The sequence below is a fragment of the Phascolarctos cinereus genome, unplaced genomic scaffold (assembly GCF_003287225.1).
Source record: "Phascolarctos cinereus isolate Bilbo 61053 unplaced genomic scaffold, phaCin_HiC Scaffold_1;HRSCAF=81, whole genome shotgun sequence".
In the NCBI taxonomy this organism is placed as follows: Eukaryota; Metazoa; Chordata; class Mammalia; order Diprotodontia; family Phascolarctidae; genus Phascolarctos; species Phascolarctos cinereus.
The window spans coordinates 72,462,803-72,482,618 of record NW_027555514.1 but is presented as its reverse complement, the minus strand read 5'-3'; the positions used below and the strand labels follow the sequence as shown (position 1 = coordinate 72,482,618).

Genomic DNA, 19,816 nt, shown 5'->3' with positions numbered 1-19,816 from the left:
TGCCAATCACTTTACAATTACTCTCTCATTTCATCCTCACAATAATCCTGGGAGGTAGATGCTGTCATTATCCTCATTATCTTTATTTTACAATTGAGGAAACTGAGGCAAACAAAGGTTAAGTGATTTGCCAGTGATGCGCTGCTAATAGGTGTATAAGGGTCAAATTTGAACTCAGGTCTTCCTGACTCCAGCCACAGTGCTCTATCTACTGCCACACCTAGCTGCCCCCATGAGTGTGCCCACTTGCCTAAGTCTCAGTTTGCCCATTTATAAAATGAGGACATAGCAAAAGCAAGGAGAATGAATGGACAGCCTATGTGTTTTGCCAGTATTCATTTGACAGTGAGATATCTAGAGGAAGATTCCCAACACAGGGTAACCTCCTGTGCTGAATTTATGAGATGAATTTAAAGGAAGGATGGGCTGCAATCTGTGCCACATATGCCCATCAAAGAGATACCAAATCCATCTAGGAAGAAAAGAGAGAGAATAAATTTAACATTTTCCTGCTGCGGTTGTTTTAAGGATCCAACAAGATGATCTATGTAAAGTGCTTTGTAAGTCATAAAGCATTATATAAATTAAGAGACATGGAGATACATAGACAGCAAAAGATTTATAGCAGCACTTTTTGAAATCTAAAAATCGGGAACAAAGTAGATGTCTATCAATTAGGGAATAACTAAGCAAGCTGTGGTGCATGAATGCAATGGAATCATACTACTGTCCAATCAAGAAGCATCTGTTAGTTGCCTACTGCATGCCAGACATTTTGCTCAACACTAGGATGCAAAGAAAGGCAAAAACAGTCGCTGCTCTCAAGAAGCTCACAATGTAACAAGGAAGACACAGCATGCCAACAATTAAGTACAACAAGATATACATAGGAGACATTCAAGATAATGCCCAAGGGAAGACAGGTTACTTAATTACTGAATGATTTGACAATTGTGGGTAACGTCTAAGGTTACTAGGAAGGCTTTCTTGATGTAAGAAACAACAAATGTGATGAACACAGACAATCATGGGAAGACATACAAACTGATCCAAAGTGAATGCTGTGAAATTGTTCTCAAAGAAGAGAAAGCCTCCTAAAACTTCTTTGCCAAGGTGGGATCTGTGGATTAGCAAGACTGCATATAAGAGGAGACTTTTTCAATAGACTGGTTTGTTTTGTGAAACTGTTTCTTTTTCCTCTTTTATTCTTTGTTAAAAGGAATTGTTCTTGGGAGGGCTGTATTAGAATATATAGGTAAGGCAAAAACTAAAGATATCAATTTTTTTTTAAGAGGGGCAGAATCAACTGGAGAAAGGTTGCACAAGGTGTGGTATTTGAATGTGATGAAATATTACTGTGCTGTAAGAAATGATGAAGGGAATAGTTTTAGAAAAATCTGAGAAGACTTGTATGAACTGATGCAAAGTGAAATGAGCAGAACCAGGAGAACAATCTACACAGTAACAGCAATATTATACCAATGATCAACTGTGAAAGACTTAGCTACTCTGAGCAATACAATGATCCCAAACGATTCCAAAGGACCCATATTGAAAAATACCATCCATCTCCAGAAAGAGAACTAATGGAACCAAAGTGTAGACTAAAGCATTGTTTCCCTTTCTTTCCTCCTCCTCCTCCTCCTCCTCCTCCTCCTCCTCCTCCTCCTCCTTCTTCTTCTCCTCTTCTCCTTCTTTTTTTGAACATGGCTAAGGCAAGAATATGTTTTTCATGACTGTATATGTATATGGGCAGTTAGGTGGCTCAGTGGATAGAGTCCTGGACCTGAAGTTAGGAAGACCTGAGTTCAAATGTGGTCTCAAATATTTATTAGCTGTGTGACAGTGGGCAAGTCACTTAACCCTGTTTACCTCAGTTTCCTCCTCTGTAAAAGGACCTGGAGAAGAAAATGGCAAACCACTTTAGTGTTTTTACCAAAAAACAAAAAACAAAACAAAACAAAACACCTAAAACAGGGTCACTAAGAGTCAGACATGACTGAATGACTGAATAACAACAAATATGTATGATGGGTACCCTGTTTCTTGCTGTCTCAATGGGAGGAGAGCAGGGAGGACAGAATATGGAACTGCAAATAAAAATTAAATTTAAATTATTTTTAAAAGAGAGGCAGAAAGAATGCTGTAGAGGGTGCAGGGTGAATTGATCCAGATAAGGCGACCTCAAGAAACAACCAGCTAGCAAAGCTTTAGAAGCAAAGGTGGGCTAAAGGCAACAGAAGTCAGGAAGATTTGCATCTTGGGAAACAAAACCCACCCAGTAAATGTTGATGGAGATGGGCAGATCAGCCAGGAGTTTGGTGTCCGTAACCAAAATGTTAGTAGGTGACTTCTTTTGAGTACTGGCCAGGAGGACATCAGCCTAAGTGGGAGAAGTGACTACCAAAACAGTACTTTTAACCAGAAGCCAAAAAAGGTTGGGCCTTGGGCCCAGAGGAAAAAGAACTCTTATCTTCCAGAAGCCAAAACTGGCAGAGGGTAGAGGGTGGGGAGGGGATGACCTGGGAGGGGCGAGGGGGAATAAAAGAAAACTGTCTGGCCTTAGAGGGCCAAAAACAAGGGTAAGTGGATGAAGACTATAACCCAGATTCAAAGTCAAATGACTAAAGTCATGACCCCAGAGAGGACCTAGAAAGCACTTGTTAACTATTTAAGCCTAAATCAAACTAACTCAAGTGTTCTTAACCTTTCTGTGTGGGTCATGGACTCCTGGTAGTCTCGTGAAGCCTGTGGATCCTTTCTAAGGATAATGTTTTTAAAATGCATAAAATAAAGAAGATTGCAAAAAAAAATCAATTACTTTGAAATAAAGATGGATTCTTTTTTCCTGGATCCCCTGAAATCTGCCTATGTATCCCAAGTTAAGAACCTCTGATAATGTTTGAGATTCATCTAAATCATAAAGAGTTTGGACTCTGAAATTCTCCCACATAGGGAAAAGACTAGTTATGCCCCTTCTGGGTGACTGAAGAACTGGGAAATAAAATGGCTGCCCACAAACATCTATATAAACTTGTAGTACAGGAATATAATGGAAAATTCTTGTGAAATAAGACATGGTGCCTACAGGAATGCAGAGAGATGTGAGAAGATATGCATGAACTGATGCAGAGTAAAATAAGAGTTAGAAAAATATGCACAATGATTGCAATGACACATGGAAAGACTGCTGAAAGAAAGCAGATTCTGAGGAAATGAAAAAGCAGTAACTGTTTTGATGAGCATACGCTAAAACATACCTCTCCTCCTCTTGACAGACAGGCAGGGGATTAGTGAGGTAGAATGCTGTATACATTGTCAGACAGGTCACTGTATCAGATGTTTTTGCTTCATTGTTTTTGTCAAAAGAAGAGGGCTCAGTGAGGGGAAGAGGGAGACGTTTCTGGAAATGACTGATGCATAAACAAAAGGCACTGATAAAATTTTGTATAAGTAGGTTGTGCCCTTGTGTTGTGTGCCTTACACACACACACACACACACACACACACACACACACACACACACACACACACACACACATACCGTGCTACTGAGTAGAGAGTGGCATCACACAAAGAGAGTAGAATATGTTCAAAGTCCATGAGCCCAAAGGTGAGAGACCATGGGCATGGAATACTTCACATATCAACAGTCACAGTTGTTGGGACTGCTTTTTTTCCTCAATAATAATAATAACAATAACAACAATATTAACATATGGCCCTGTAAAGTTTACAAGGCACTTTACATATGTCGTCATACATTTGATTCTTCCCTCACCCCTGTGAGGATGGTGCTACGGTCATCCCCATATTATACATAAGGAATCAGAGATTAAGAGAATAGCCTGGAGTCACACAGCTTGTAGTGTCTGAAGCAGGATTCGAACTCCAGATTCCAAGTCCAAGAGATGGACATAGGATAACTTACTAAGTGGAGAATAACGGTGGGAATCAAATCAATCAACAAGCATTAAGTATCAATTAAGTGCCTGCACTGTGCTAAGTGTAAAGGATATGTGTGGAAATTATGATAATATAACAGAAGATAACAGGTGAAAACAAGATTTTTTTTCATTAAAAAGAAAGGCAATGCAATCAAGGATATGATCTTGAACCATCCCCCTCTTTCCCTTTTTGGCCCCTAGTTGTGAGTTTCCTTTGGGTGTCTATCCCGGGGGTGAGACTGCCATTCTGACTCTATACTCTATTACCTGAGCAGAAAGCATGAAAGTTAGGACAGCATGAGGCCAAACTCAATGTGGGCGATCCAAAGGAGTCCCAGATACACAAGCTGTGATAACAAGGCCTGAATAGCAATCTCATCACAACTATGAAAAGTTCAAATCTGGTCAAAAACCATTACAAGTAAGATTCTGAAACAGTAGCCAGGGTACCATTTTTAGACTCCAGGACATAGTTCAACCAAGATTTCAAAATAATTACTCGGGCTCATTTCCAGTTGGGCATGAAAACAACAGTTCAAACTGATTTTTCCATTCCCATTGAGCTCAGGTTTGACAGGCCAAAGAGCCACCAAGAAAGTTATTTCATAGCAAAAGAAGTCACTTGTCAAAAAAGTCTGCTTCATCCTCAGAGACTGTTTGAGAGCTGAGGTTCTGCTCCACCTTTCAAACAAGATAACTCAAGCACGAATCTCTACATGTATTTTGCTCATAATTCAGCCCCTAGTGACTGCCTACGGATTTAAAAGGAATCCTTAGCATCCCAATGATCCTTGCCTGATTCCTTTTTTTTTTTTTTGGTCAGTGTAGGAGACTACACGTGTGGAAGCTCCCTTAATCAATGATGAATAGTAACTCTTCTAGTAACTTATAGTCTTAGAAAAGTGCTTGAAGGCACAGAGAAATTAATCAACTTAAAAGGACCAATCACCTAGTATTTGTCAGAGGTAGCACTTGAATCCAGGTCAAGCAGCCCTCTTGCTATTATAGCATTGTTATTCAATGTGCGCTACTATTTGTGATCCCAGTTGGGGTTTTCTTGGCAAGGATATTGAAGTGCTTTGCCATTTCCCTCTCCAATGCATTTTACAGATAAGGAAACTGAGGCAAACAGAGTTAAGTGACTTGCCCAGGGTTACACAGCTAGGAAGTATCTGAGGCCAGATTTGAACTGAAGTCTTCCTGACTCCAAGTAGGGTGCTCTATCCACTGCACCACCTAGCTATTCCCACTGCTTTGCCTCATAAAGTTGTGGCTTCCTAAGATAGTTCTGAGGAAACTGATAAGCCCATCCATCACAAGTGTGAGCATTCAGAACAGATACTGTTATCTATATAGTAGGACCCAATGATGCAGTAGAAAGAATCTTGGAGTGGGAGTCAGGTGGCCTGAGCTCCAATCCTAATTTGGCCATTAGCTCGTGTGAAAGACTGGACAAATCACTTAACCCTTCTTACCTTCAGCTTCCTCATCTGTACAATGAGAGTACTGGACAACATCATGCCCTAAAATAATGTCCAGTTCTCCCAATGGCCCCCAAATGGAGTAGAGCAGGATGCTTAGGTACCATCTCTATGCTACAATATTCCCTTCATATACAGGGACACTTGTGGGAAAAGAGAGAAAAACAGAGCCTTCTGAATCATGAAAAGGAGTTCATGATTGTAAGTGAAGGCCCACAACCTCTGATTTGCCCAGCTTTACATTAATCAATCGACATTTCTTGAATGCCTACTATGTGCCAGGTTTATCCCGATTTATTTCCCAATCCAGATCCCAGTCCTTGTTATTAACTAAGGCCCAGGTAATTCTTCCTCCTGTCTCAAAGAGATCAGTGCCTGTCAGTCTCTCAAACATGGTCCCCTCTCTCTTTTGATACTGCCACCACTCTGGTGAAGGCTCTCATCACATCACACTTGGACTATTCCAAAAGCCTGCTGGTGGGTCTGCCTGCCTCAAGTCTCTCCTTACTTCAATCCATCCAGCAAAGTGATTTTCCCAAAGCCAGGTCTGATCATGTCGCCTGCTTCCCTACTCAATAAACTTCCATGGCTCCATTGGCCCCGGGATCAAACACAAAATGTTCTGTCTGACATTCAAAGTCCTCCATAACATGGCCTCCTCCTCCTTTTCCAGGCTTCTTACACATCACTCCTCAACAGTTGCTCTTAGATCCAGTGCTCTTGGCCTGCTGGCAGTTCCACAAATAAGGCATTCCATTTCTTAGCTCCCGGTATTTTCCCTGGCTGTCCTCCATGCCTGGAACACTCTCCCTACTCCACTTTGCCCACTGACCTCACTGACTTCCTTTAATCCCAACTAAAACCCCATCTTTTAATAGAAACCTTCCCCAACCCCTCTGAACTTTAGTGCTTTCCCTCTGTTCATTATTTCCTATTTATCCAGACATAGCTCACTTTGTATATAGCTGTTTGCATGTTGTCTTCCTCACTAGATTGCCATCCCCTTGACAGCAGGGATTGTCTTTTGCTGCTTTTTGCATCCCTGGCACTTAGCACATAGTGCTTGGCATATCATAGGTGCTTAATAAATGTTTACTGATTGATTTTCTCTCTACACTCTCATTTAGTGACCTCATCAGATCCTATGGATTCAATTATGATCTCTATGCAGATAACTTCCCAGATCTATATCTAGCCCACAAGTATCGCTCCTGAGCTCCAATCTCACAATTGCAACTGCTAAATGTACTTCTCTAATTGGTTGTTCAATGAGAATTTCAAATTCAATATGTCTAAAACAGAACTCATTATCTGTCCCCCAAAATCTGACCCTCTTCAGAACTTCCCTATTTCTGCTATAAGTACCATCTCCTTCGAGTAACTCAGGTTCATTCCCAACATCAATGACATCCACAATTCCTCACCCTTATTTACCCATATATATCATATCAGCTGCTAAATCTTGTCATTTCTCTGTCTCCAACCCCTTTTGAATATGTCTCCTTCCTTGCACTGCCATAGTAACTACCCCAGTTCATACCATCATTATTTCCCACCTGTAGTTCTACAAAAGTCTCCTATTTGGTCTTAAGTTTCTCCCTGCTACAACCCATCTTCCACACAACTGCCAAAGTGATTTTCTTAAAGCCCAGGTTTAAATCACTTCAGTTTCCTGCCCTGTAAACTCCCTAGGCTCCCTAATTGCCTCTCTTCCCTGATCACTCCAATCCAGTAATCTCCCTTTCCTCCAAACTCCAATGGCACTGATTTACTTATACCACTCACTTGATCTATATTACATACTGCCTTATCGTATACGTTTTTTATTTTATGTATGTGTGTGCGCTCTGTCTCCTTGCCTAGGCTGTAAACTCCTTGATAACCGTGACCTTTTATTGTATCAGGTTGTAGCCCCTGTATTGATCTGGGCACATATTAGGTCTTCAGCACAAAATGCCTATCAATTAATACAGTAATTCATATATTGTTAGAATTAGAAGGATTTCCTAAATATCATCTAGCCTAGGGATTCTTAACCTTGAGTCCATGAACTTAAAAAAAAAATTTGATAATTCAATTTCAGTGTAACTGTTTTTCTTTGAATAATCCTATGTACTTTATTTTACACATTTAAAAACGATATTCTGAAAAGAGATCCAGAGGTTTCACCAGACTGCAAAAGAGGTCTATGCCATAAAAAGTTTAAGAACTCTCGGTCTAATTTGGAACTCAAAATCTTATTTAAAAAAAAGAATGTTAAAAATTGTCTTTACATGTGATTGGAAAAATAAAATACTGTTTAAAAGAATGAAGAAAAAAAAAGAACCCGCGGTCTAGTCCAATCACTTCTTTTCACAAAAGAGGAAACTCAGTGGGCAGAAAAGAGAAATGCCTTGCCTCAGGTCACATAAGCTTAGATTTGAAACCAAGTCCTAAAAAACCAAATCTGACCCCTGTTCCAGTGATCTCCCCATTGCATAGCGTTATAGCGGTGTCAGGAGTGGGAGAGGGCTCACTGCTGTCACTTCAATAAGGAAGGCCCTTCCAACTCTGGGCACCTTCCATTCCAAGCAGTGGCTTGTACTTCAAGAGAGCAGGGCATAGACCAGGCTTTCTTCTGGCTCTTTCTCTTCTAGGCCCCTCCGACCCACCAGCATTGCCTGTAAAACAGGTCAAGATAGTCAAGATATGCTTGAGGTCTGGAGACCAGATGACTGGTCAGATAGCAGAAGAAAACTTCAGGTTTCACTGCCACCACCCATTAATGTCATTGGCCAAGATTTAAAAAAAAAAAAAAAGGAGAAGGGTGGGGGGAGAGGAGCTTATCAGTTCTGTTACAGAAACTCTCCAACCTTCACTCAAATTGAAGCTAAATGACACACCTCCAGGCCCAAATCCCATTTTCCACTTAACTGCCTTTCCTTTGTAAAAAGTTTGTGGCATTTTTTTCCCCCTCAAGAAGACATCTTCCAAGAGGCCATAAGGGCTTTTTAGACTGACTTGGAAAGATACCATCTGAATATCAGAGTCTTGTACTGAAGGCTCTTCTGAGACTGCTGGCCAGGAAATAACGGCTAGATGGGAAGGTAGACTTTTTCTCCCCTGTGGCCTGGAGGTCTTGCCTCCACCACAGAGTGGCATAAGGAGAAAACCTGAGAGAGTACCCGCCTCTTTGCTTTTACTTGCTGGAACAAGGCCCACTGAAAGCTGACCCATTCATCACTACTAAAGCATGCACATTAAAATAAATGAGTGAAATTAAATGACCTAGGTCTGCCTAAGGCACTGTTACACTCCCAGAAAAAGCTACAAAGGTAAACATGAGGAGATGTCACTGCACATACCCAAAAGTTTTCCAAGACACTATTTACAAATGTAGACTCCTTGGCTTACCTCTGGGGACCCTTTCCCTCCTTCCCCCCATTAAAATAAGGAAGATTCCAGTCAAGTATTTGCATTGCATTGGACCATTGACTTCTATTATTTTTACAAACAGCTCCTGGAGCATGACTGGTTATCAGCAACGGGTACAGAAATCTAGTTTGAACCCAACCATAAATTATTTATTAGTTCTTGCCAGTACTCCTGAAAGAATGACTAAGGTCGCTGATACTAAAAGATCCAGGCCCTTCTTGGAAGGGAACAATTGTATACTATTATAGTCATATAAACAGAGCAGTGTCCTGATGGAGAAGGCTTGCTGCCACATTTAACTACAACAGGTAGAAAAATGAAGGAGTAAAGAAGTCAAGAAACATTTGTTAGATGTCTCACAAAGTGCCAGATGCTGAGGATACAAATGTAAGCCCGGTGTACCCGGATTTGGTCCCAGAGAGTTAGACACGAAGAGTGTGGGGGAGAGGAGGGAGAGGAGGCAAGGAGGAGGAAGAGCAAGAGTGGAGGAAGGAAGGGGAAAAGAGGAGGAAGAAGAAAAGAAGCAGAAAGAAGTCACTACTCTCCAAAGCTCTCCCACCAACTTCCTTCCTCTAGAAAGCATGGCAGCTCTAGGTTAGCATTCTCTCCTCAATCAGGAAAATCTTATGCAAAATGCCCCAAGCTCGGCCATAAACCCAGGTTACAGAAAGATAAAAATGCAACCATCCCTGGCCCTCAGATCATTTTTGTTGTTGTTCAGTTGTCCAAACTATTGGGCTCACTCAGGGTTCTCCAGCTCATTTTACAGATGAGGAAATTGAGGCAAACAGGGTGAAGTGACTTGCCCAGGGTCACACAGCTAGGAAGTGTCTGAGGTCAGATTTAAACTCAGGAAAATGAGCCTTCCTGACTCCAGGCCCACTGCAAAAATCCAAAAACCTCAGTCAGATGTCTCGTGCCTGGTATGGAATGTTCTCCATATTCACCTCTACCTCTTGGAAAGCCTAGCCCCCTTCAAGACTCGAGTGATACCCTTACAGGGGGTCTTTCCTGATTATACCAAATGTTATCGCTCCTTTGAAAAACTTTTTTTTTTTGGTGAGGCAATCAGGATTAAGTGACTTGCCCAACAGTCACACAGCTAATAGACGTCAAGTTTCTGAGGCTGGATTTGAACTCAGGTCCTCCTGACTTCAGGGCCGGTGCTTTATCCACTGCGCCCCTAGCTGCCTCAAAAACACTTTTAAAAGAGTATTACTTAGTACTTATGTTGTATATTTTGCATTTATTTATCCTTCCACCCTAAAATGTATGATCCTTGATGGCAAGTCAGAGGATCTGGGTTCAAATCCTGTCTGTGATGCTTACTACCTCTGTTATGCTTACTTCATGAAGTCTCTCAATCTCCCTGGGCTTCAATTTCCTCATCTGGAAAACGAGCAGGTTAGATTCCATGACCTCTATGGTATCTTCTGGCTCTAAGTCAGGATTCCAAAGTAAGGATTATTTCATTTTGGTTTTTATATAGCCAGCACCTAGCAGGCACCTACTAAATCTGAACTGAATCAAAATGAAAAGAAATTAAAGTAACATAGGTCTCCAACATTTTGATGGCAATCTTTTTTTTTTCTTCACATTTTAGAAGCTAAGCCGTGCCTAGGCTGACAAAGCACAGGGCTAAGAAAAAGAGGATCAGAAGTGTCAGACTTTTCAGGGGGCGGTGAATGATCCAGTTCAGCTGGACAGTGTCAAATAAAGCAGCAAAGTGAGGTCACAGGTAGATTTTGAAGAGCCTTCAAAGCCAGCCTAAGGAATCTGGACTTGTATTCAGTAGACCACTGAAAGGCTCTTTTGTTTGTTTGTTTTAGTTTTGTTTTTTAAAGAAGAGATCAAAAACATGCATTAGTAAGATAAATCTGGCAATCATGCATTGGATAGACTGGAACAGAAAGAAAAGACAGAAAGAGAGACAGAATGAGAAGACAGAAAGGGAGACAGGTCATTGCAATACATCAGCCAACAGATAATAAGGTCCTGGACTGATGGTAGCAGTGGGAATGAGAAGGAGGGAACAAATTCCAGAGGAACTGGACAGGCAGATTTACAAGACTTCTGAGTGACTGAAGGCAACAGGGTGGAAGATAAGGAAAGAAAATAGGAAAGTCAAAGAGGAATCCAAGGTGTCAGGCATCAGTGACTTGGGAGAATAGTGATCCCATTCATTGAAACAGAGGAATCAAGAGAAGATTTGGAGTTAAAGGTAGTGATATAAATACAGTCTTGAAAATTGTCAACCCAGACTTTGTCAGAACTGCAAGATAGTTCTCAGCCTACATGAAGACCACTGCTGATAACAGCTGATGTCATCATTGTGGTCAACCAAAAGGGAGATGTTTCCCACTGTCTACACTGCTTTTGAACTTCTTTGGAACTATCCGTCATGCTCTAATGCTGGGTACCCACCTCCCCTCTCCTGCCTTTTCAGCTTCTTTTTGTGTATTGTCTTCTCCCATTAGATTGTAAACTCCCTGAGGGCAGGGGCTGTCTTTGTTTCTATTTGTATTAGTATCCTAGCATTTAGCACAGCTCCTGGCACAAAGCAAGTGCTTATAAACGTTTACTGATTGATTGATTGATAAATGACTGAAAACTTGGACTGCCCTGTTGGTATCCTGGAAAGAACATTGGCTCTGGAGTTTGAGAGGACCCAGATTCAAATCTCCTCTCTTGATGTTTACTACTTATGAGACCTCAAGCAAGCTATTCAGCTTTGCTGCACCTGTTTCCTTTTCTGTAAAATATTTGACTATGTGGCCTCTGAGATACCTTCCAATGCCAAATCTGTAATCCTATATGGTCAGGTAAACAACACCCTAACAGAGCTTACTGGAGCTTCCAAGGCTAAAAAGATGCTGTCATTGTGCACTGTGGTGATTCACATATACTTTTTCTACAGTAACCTCCCCCAAGCCTTTGCCAAGCCTAGAATACCCATCTTCCTCATCTTCGTGCATCCACCTCTTACCCATTCTTTAAAGTCCATCTTAAATCCCACCTCTCCAGAAAGCCATCCCTTATAAAACTTCCCCTGCATAAACATTGACAATGACCTTCCCCTCAGACCTGACAAAGCACTAGATTTTGTAACTTTACAAGACACTGATCTCCTAGTAATGTGTATTCTAGCTCTCTGTGCCAGTGTCTTTGGTCCCTATAGGACAGACTCTATGCCTTGTCTATCCTTCGCATCTTCCCCAAGTATTTAATGGAGCCAGTTAATGGATGTTTAGTGTTATATTCTCATTTCCACTACCGTATGATTTCTAACGACTTCAAAAACAACTAGAAATGCTGCGATCAATTTCCTTTCACAAAAATGACACCGACAGGATAACTTAGAGTCGCTTTATAAAGGAAAAGCAGGGATTTCTTCTTGATGTCAATATCACCACAAGAAAAGACAGCAGTTTTTTAAGTCACTAGCTTTTATTACATAAAAATATTATTTAAAAATTGGCCATTTAGCGGGGGTACTTGATAGCTTGCGCCCTCATAACCGGGTAATGGCCCAAATCAAAGTCAACGTGAGCAACTATTTGGAAGCTGGAAGCGATGGTTTATACATACTACCACACAAGCTCCAGTCTTTGTGCAAAGGAAAGGACACTGAATTATGGAATATGAAGAGCTGGATTCAAATCCTAGCTTTGCCACCTTGAGTGGGTCTCTTCTCCTTTTTGGGCATCTACACAATGAGGTCATTGGCCTAACTGGCCTCTAGGTCCCTCTCATCTCTAACTGTATAACTGAGGCAGATGGGTCATGGAGTAAACAGAATATTGGACTTAGAAGTCACGAAGACCTGAGTTCAAATCCAGCCTCAGACACTTACTAGCTGTGTGACTCTAAATAAATGACTTAAGCTCTTTCAGTCTCAGTTTCCTCATCAATAAAATGGGGATCATATTAGCACCTATCAGAGTTGTGAGGATCCAATGAAATCACATGTATAAAGCACTCTGTCAACCATAAAGCATTCTGTAGATGCTAGTTATTATTCTGTCATCTTTCGATCCCCTTCCCCCACCCCTCTTCCCACACCTACTTCTACCTCAATTCCTCAAGAGGAAGGGAGGTGGGAAATACAAGGGAAACAGACTTCACTCCCTCCCTAGCACTTTGCTGCCTTTTCTTCTAACAAAAAACTTGGTGTCTTGAGTTGAGAGGAGGGAATGAATACACTTGTACCACCCACTCACTCACCAGGGGAAATCGGATTCTTGTGTCTCTTAGTCACAGGTTGGCTACAAGAAGGCTACATACACAGTCTTAGCTCTTTACAAATGAAAACTGACACCTTTGAAGATACAGCTCCCCAGAGGCTAGGGGAGGCTAAATCACCTCTTGCCATTTATTCATTCAGACATTTGTTATGGGCATCTGTGTGCAAAGTATGATTTTGTTGTGATACCCAAAGGTGTCTCCAATTATCTCAGAGGAGTTGAACACTTCAAAACAAAATATATTTTAATTTACTTTAATTTAAAATGTAAATATAACTCATGCAGCACATATAGGATGAAATCTGGGGGAAGGAAAGGCGGCAGAGTCATAATATCTAGCAAAACCAAATATAAACAAAGTAGTGCAACCCCCTCCCCACCCCCAATCAGTTTAAATCATTCAAGTTAAATCATTACCAAATGCAATCCTTCTAAATGGATCCATTTTGACATTCTCCCAACTGTTCTTCCTGACTTTAATCTCACTCCTCTTTAATCCATTCCCCAAATAGTTGCTACACTGATATCTCCAAAGCAGAGATCTAATTTCCCTCAGCCTTCATCTCCTGATCTGCAAAATGAGAGTGTCAGACCAGATCAGCCGTTCTTAACCTGAGGTCCATGAACTTGGCATATGTATTTGTGCGTGTAAACTATACTTCAGTATAATTGGTTATCTTATGTTTTTATTTTATTGCATTTAAAAATATTTTTCTGTAAAGGGGGTTTATAGCTTTCATCAGACTGCCAAAGCGGTCCAAGACACACAAAAGGTTAAGAACCCCTTAACTAGATGACTCTAAATCAGGAGTGGGGAATCCGCAGCCTTGAGGTCACACATGGCCCTTTAGGTCTTAAAGGGAAGCCCTTAGAGTGGATTCATCAAAGGGCCACACTTGAAGACCTAGAGGGCCACATATGGCCTCAAGGCTGCAGGTTCCCCACCCCTACTAAATGTATAATCCTATTCCTAAAAAGGATGAGTTAATCAATTGTTCCATAGCTCCACTCACCAGGAGGATGGCTTCCTGGCTCAAAACATCTCTCCTTGGCCAACAAGCCTTCATATGTGTTACCTTGCTCCTATTAAAGTGTAAGGTCCTTGAGAGCAGGGATTATATATACATATTTTTTGTATTTATATTCCTAGCACTTAGCAGAATGAACAGCAAAGAGTATGAACTTAATAAATGCCATTTTATTGATTCATTCCAGAAAAGTATAAGACAGAACTTCAGACTTGGAGTTCAGGAAGACGTGGGTTCAAATCCTACTATGCATTTACTAGCAGCATGATTCTGAAGCACGTCACTTAACCTCTGAGACTCAGGTTCTTCATCTGTAAAATGGAGCCAAAAACACCTGTAGTACTTCCCTCACAGAGCCGTGGTGGAGATCAAATGATAATTATGGAAAAACACTTTGCAGCCCTCAGAGTGCTATATAAATGCCTGCTATTAAAAGGTGTTCACTACCTTAAGAGGCAGCCTGTCCACTTGTTGGACAACTGTAACTATTAGAACTAACATTCCTTATACTTAATTGAAATCTACCATTTGCCACCTAGGTGGCACAGAGGATAGAGCACTGGACCAGGAGTCAGGAAGACATGAGTTCAAATCCAGCCTCAGATACTTACTAGCTATGTGACCCTGGGCAAGTCACTTAATCCTGTTTGCCTCAGTTTCCTCATCTGTAAAATGAGCTGGAGAAGGAAATGGCAAACCATTCCAATTTCTTCACCAAGAAAACCCCAAATGGAGTCATAAAGAGTCAGACGTACAACAATAACATAGTGTACAAAGTACTGTATTAAGCAGTTGTATTTTAAAAACATGGGTAGGAATTCCTGACAGAGGGTACTCAGTATCAGCAAAGGCTCCAAGGCAAGAAAGCATAGGACACTTACAAGAAACAGCAAGTAGTCCAGTCTGGCTGAGACACACAGAACATAGGACGAAGCAGCATAGCATGGTAGAGAAAGCACTGAATTTGAAAGACTTTTGTTCACATTCCATCATTTAACAGGAAGGCCTGGAGTTCAAATTCCAGCCACACTACTTTCCAGTTCTATGACTATGAAGAGGTTGGATCATATCTCCAAGATCCGTTCCAGCTTTAAATCTACGGTCCTCCATTTCCTTTTAACATTGTTCAATGTATAGAGCCTTGGGCCTGGAGTCAGGAAGATCCAACTTCAAATCTAGCCTCTGACACGTACCAGTTGTGTGACTCTGGCAAGTCACGGAACCTCTGTTTGCCTTGATTTCCTCAACTGTAAAATGGGAATAATAACAGCACCTACCTGATATGGTTGTTGTGAGGATCCAATGAGGTAGTATTTGTGAAACACTTAGCACAATATCTGATACACAGAAGGCACTTAATGCTTGTTTCCTTTCTCTCTTCCTTCCTCATAGTTATAAGACCATTCCCCTTAGTAGAGAAGACAACATTAACATAAGACTTCAGATTGCCTGGCCATCTCACAACAGCTTCCCAAATGGGACCTATTCCCTTCAATTCAACAAACATTTATTATTTGACTGCTTCCTCTTTTTTGTTCTAATGGTCATTTTGTTTTTTCTGACAGTTTGCGAAAACTAGAACTCATTCTGAATTTAAGGCTGATACCATGCTGTACAAGAGGTTGAAGTCACTCTTTTGTACTGGTCCTGGGTCAAACTCCTTTCCTAAATATGGTCTTTTAACAACTGAGGTTTGTTTTTTGCTTATTTTGAGAGTTCCCTGTGCAGCCTATATTGGCTTCCTAACCTATCTCCTCATTGTCTTTATTACCAGAATCACTTACAATTATAGGGACAGAATTACCGTTTTTACAATTTGAGACACATCTTCCTGTTCCCAGCTCTGTCACTCAGCCCTGAGACTGCCCTTGATTCTTACTCCAGCTGTGCCTACAGATCTCAGCTCAGCTGGCATCTTCTGTCAGCAGCTGTGATTTCCCAGCTGCCTACAACCAACTTAGGATACAAACCTTGCTGTGCTTTATCCCTGAAGAGCTTCGCCTGACCTCCCTATGAGAAACTGCCCTCCCCGGGCTCCCCAGACACCAGCTGTTGGGGTAACCCAACTTCCCATGCCCTACTTGGTGTAGCTGTCTCCCCTCAATCGAGATCTTGAAACAGACTGGTGACAGCATTTCGAAGATGTCATTACTGTCAACCCAGGTTTGCCACATCTTGTTTGGCACTGATGGATGTTTTTTCAACATCTTTACAGGATAACTAGTAGCCAGTTAAGGTCTCACTCCTATTAAAGTCAGTGGACTGCAGCTCATGGACTCAGATTTGGGTCAGGTATTTGATACCTTTGCTTGTAATAACTCAGGCTGTCTATCAAAGGATTCAGCAGCCTCCTTAAAGCAGTTCATTTCCTATTCCAATAACAGGCTCATGTATAGGGCAATCAAACTGGATTTCTGTTTTTATCTGTGTACCTGAGGCAAAGGAAAGGCTGGTGCATGACTTTTTTCCTATCACATCAAGGAGACATGAGCAAGAGAAAAGAAGTATTCCTCCAAGAAAGTGGAGATCATTAGCGAACTCATTTAATGGAGCCCCAAAGAAATAATCGTTCCTCTTCATTGAAGCCCATTTCCAATGTGCACCATCTCCTCATCTGCTAGGAACTCACTCTGGCATTCTTCAGCAAAGACAGAGGATTATTTTTCTTTTCCTCCTCTACAGGTGATAAATCTTTCTCAATCCATTGTATCTACTGCTGCTTGTTTTGAAAAAATAAATGGGAAAGGGGAATCCAGGAGAAGGGGGCTAGTCTGGAAAGTAATATATATTTTTAAAGAAGCTGGTGTGGGAATTCAGTAGTTAATCTGTCCATGATAAAACAACTTTCTGTAAGGCTACTCAGAAAATAGTTTGGCAAATAAAAATTACCAAGCCACACACTTCATTGGGAAAAAATAACATCAGAAGAGAATGAGAGGGTGGTGACCTTCCCTGGTAGTTTCCAGTTTTCAATTTCTCTGAAATAAAGATTCTCATTCTAGTTCTCTAGTTTTTGGCCTCTGTCTTTTTTCTCTGTCTCTAGCTCTCATTCACTCCCACACATCCACAACTTAACAGAATTCTGTAACTTTCCCTTTCTAGGAAGTGACCTCCTTTCCAAAAGAGACCCTCAAGTTTTTCAATGGCCTCTTCCTCCCTACTATACCCCTCTTTATATCAGTGCCCTCCCTATGTGATTCCCCTTAATTTATCACATATTGTATCTTATTTGTACCTAGTTGTACCTAGCCCATAGTAGGTGCTTAGCAGACATTTATTAATTTGACTTGAGTTGCTGAAAACTCTGCCCTGATAAAATAACTATAGCAAGATCCTATGCTTCACTCTGGAAGTCAGGCGAGGTCACTCATGTCCCTGCACCTCCAGATTCAGAAGCTGAAACTGTGTAGGGTCAAGATCTAAGGATTCTACAGGACCCTGACCTCAGGGACAGACAGACCAAGCTCCTCCCAGCTGACTGTTTAATTTTCAGTGGGAGCATTTATTTACACCTCCCAAATCTGTAAACGTTACAAGTCATGGCTTGACTGCTTTCTTGACTGTCTAGACTTAAGAAAATGATGGAGGAAATGTTAATGACTCAGATTAAACTTTAAAGTGTGTCTTGCTTAAACATTTACCAGGATACCCTTGCCAGCACCCAACTACGAATTTTCACAGAAATGCAAACTGTAAATACTCCTGATAGAGCTGAAACCCTGTTTCCCAGAAATGCCCCGGGCCATTTCTGTCAGCTGGTGGATAGACTGTGCCACTGGTGAGAATTCCAATGGTTCTTAGGAATAGTCTCTAAAATGGCCACTCGGAAGTTTCTTTCATTTCTTTTGGATGGGCTCCTCCTCTCAAAAGAAATAAGGAAAATGTTCAGACAAGCAATGGATCGATGCCACATTATGCTGACAATTTAAACATACACACTCACACGTGTGTGTGCACACATACACATCTGGGAATGCACGCTCCTGTTTCCACACCAACTTCATCACAGCCACTGTATTCCAAAATGCTAAATATAGTCTTTAAAAGACTCTCTTGACTATAGGGAATAGTCAAGTTATAGGGACAATGGGATGAAAAAAAAATCTAAACTTCCCAGGTCTATACCCTTAAACTTCCCTTTTTAAGGGATGGTTACTTGCACAGCTTGGGGGCAGCTAGGTGGTGCAGTGGATAGATCACTAGGCCTGGAGTCAGGAAGATCTGAGTTGAAATCTAGCCTCAGATACTTACTAGCTGTGTGACACTGTGTGTCACTTTTTCAAAGTGTGACACTTTAAACTCTGCCTCAGTTTCCCTGACTATGAAATGGAAATAATAACTGCACCTACTTCCCAGGATTGTTGCGAAGTTCAAATGAGATATCTGTAAAGTGCTTTTAGGACAGTGCCTGGCACAAAATAAGTGGTAAATAAATGATGATGATGATGATGATGATGACGACAACTACGAAGTTACTCTGAGGATGGAAAGTATTCTATTCAGCCTTCTTGCAAAAGGAAGGTCTATTTTTTGGTGTTTTCAAAAGGGCTAAAATATCTTTTCCAGTCAGAAAGAGAAAGTGGTTTAAAGTAATCCAATAATGCAAGCAATGACAAGGCCCTGGATTAGGACATACATCCTTTTCCCTTTCTAAATAAGTAGCTAATACTACTGAAGGAGGCAGACCTTGCAGGCCAGCTTCAGCCTTGGCTGAGAATTTTCCAGTGTGCAGCTGTATGCAGACGGCATAGAAAAGGAGTGACTAAGCCGCTACTTATTCAGGAGATAGAAAAAAAAATCTGTCCTGATCTCACACCAAAATGATTCTCAGCAACCTGCCTTCTCATGATGATGGAAGGAAAGGGCTTCTATGTTGCTTGTTTGATCTGGCAAAGCTATGCAGCCTTCTTTTCCTATGAGACAGCACACTTCAAAACCACTCTGCTCACTAAGCAACTGAGCATAAAGGAGAGGAATCTGAATGGCAAACAAACCCATGAGTTCCCCAAGTGAGTAACCAACCAGGCAAGGGAACTCTGGAGCCAAATGAAACTTCTGTATGCCCTGGCAGTGTCAGCCAGAAGTCAGTTCAGTGGGCTAAGGATACCAAGATGGAGGTCTGTGTCTCTTATTACTTCCTTACTAGTCTTTCCATACTAATCCACCACCATGTGGCACATTCAACAACAGTTTATTGGACATGACAACATTATCTTTAAAAAAAGAGAGAGCATTCATTGTGTAAAACTAATTACAGATGGAGAAAGGCTGAATAAATTGCAGTACATGAATAAAATACAATTGTGCCATTAATACAACAAATGATGACGAATTCTAAGAAACATGAAAAGACCTGTATGAACTGATGCAGAGAAAAGTAAGCAGAACCCAGAGTACACATACAAGGACCAAAATTATGCAGATGAGAAGAACATTAAAATGAAAAGCTGAGTGGCTATAATGACCAATCTTGGCCCCAAGGAAGAGATAAGGAAGAGCCTTTCTGCTTTCAAGAGAGAGGCAGGAAACTATAGATGCAGAATTGGGTAGACAGTGTCACTATCAGATTCCCTTGCTATGTCAGTTGCTTTTGCTTAACTTTTCTTTCAACTCTAGGAATGATAGCAACACAAAAATGAAAGGCATGAATAAAACCTATTACCAAAAAAAAAAAAAGATGGATTACAAAGGGAAGACAAGTA

General features: G+C 41.1%; 1 protein-coding gene across 4 annotated transcripts in view; it reads right to left on the bottom strand.

Annotated features, from left to right (window-relative positions):
- CCNY (cyclin Y) overlaps positions 1 to 19,816 on the bottom strand; it is a 286,765-nt gene that overhangs the window by 179,771 nt on the left and 87,178 nt on the right. The gene's annotated exons all lie outside the window — the stretch shown is intronic.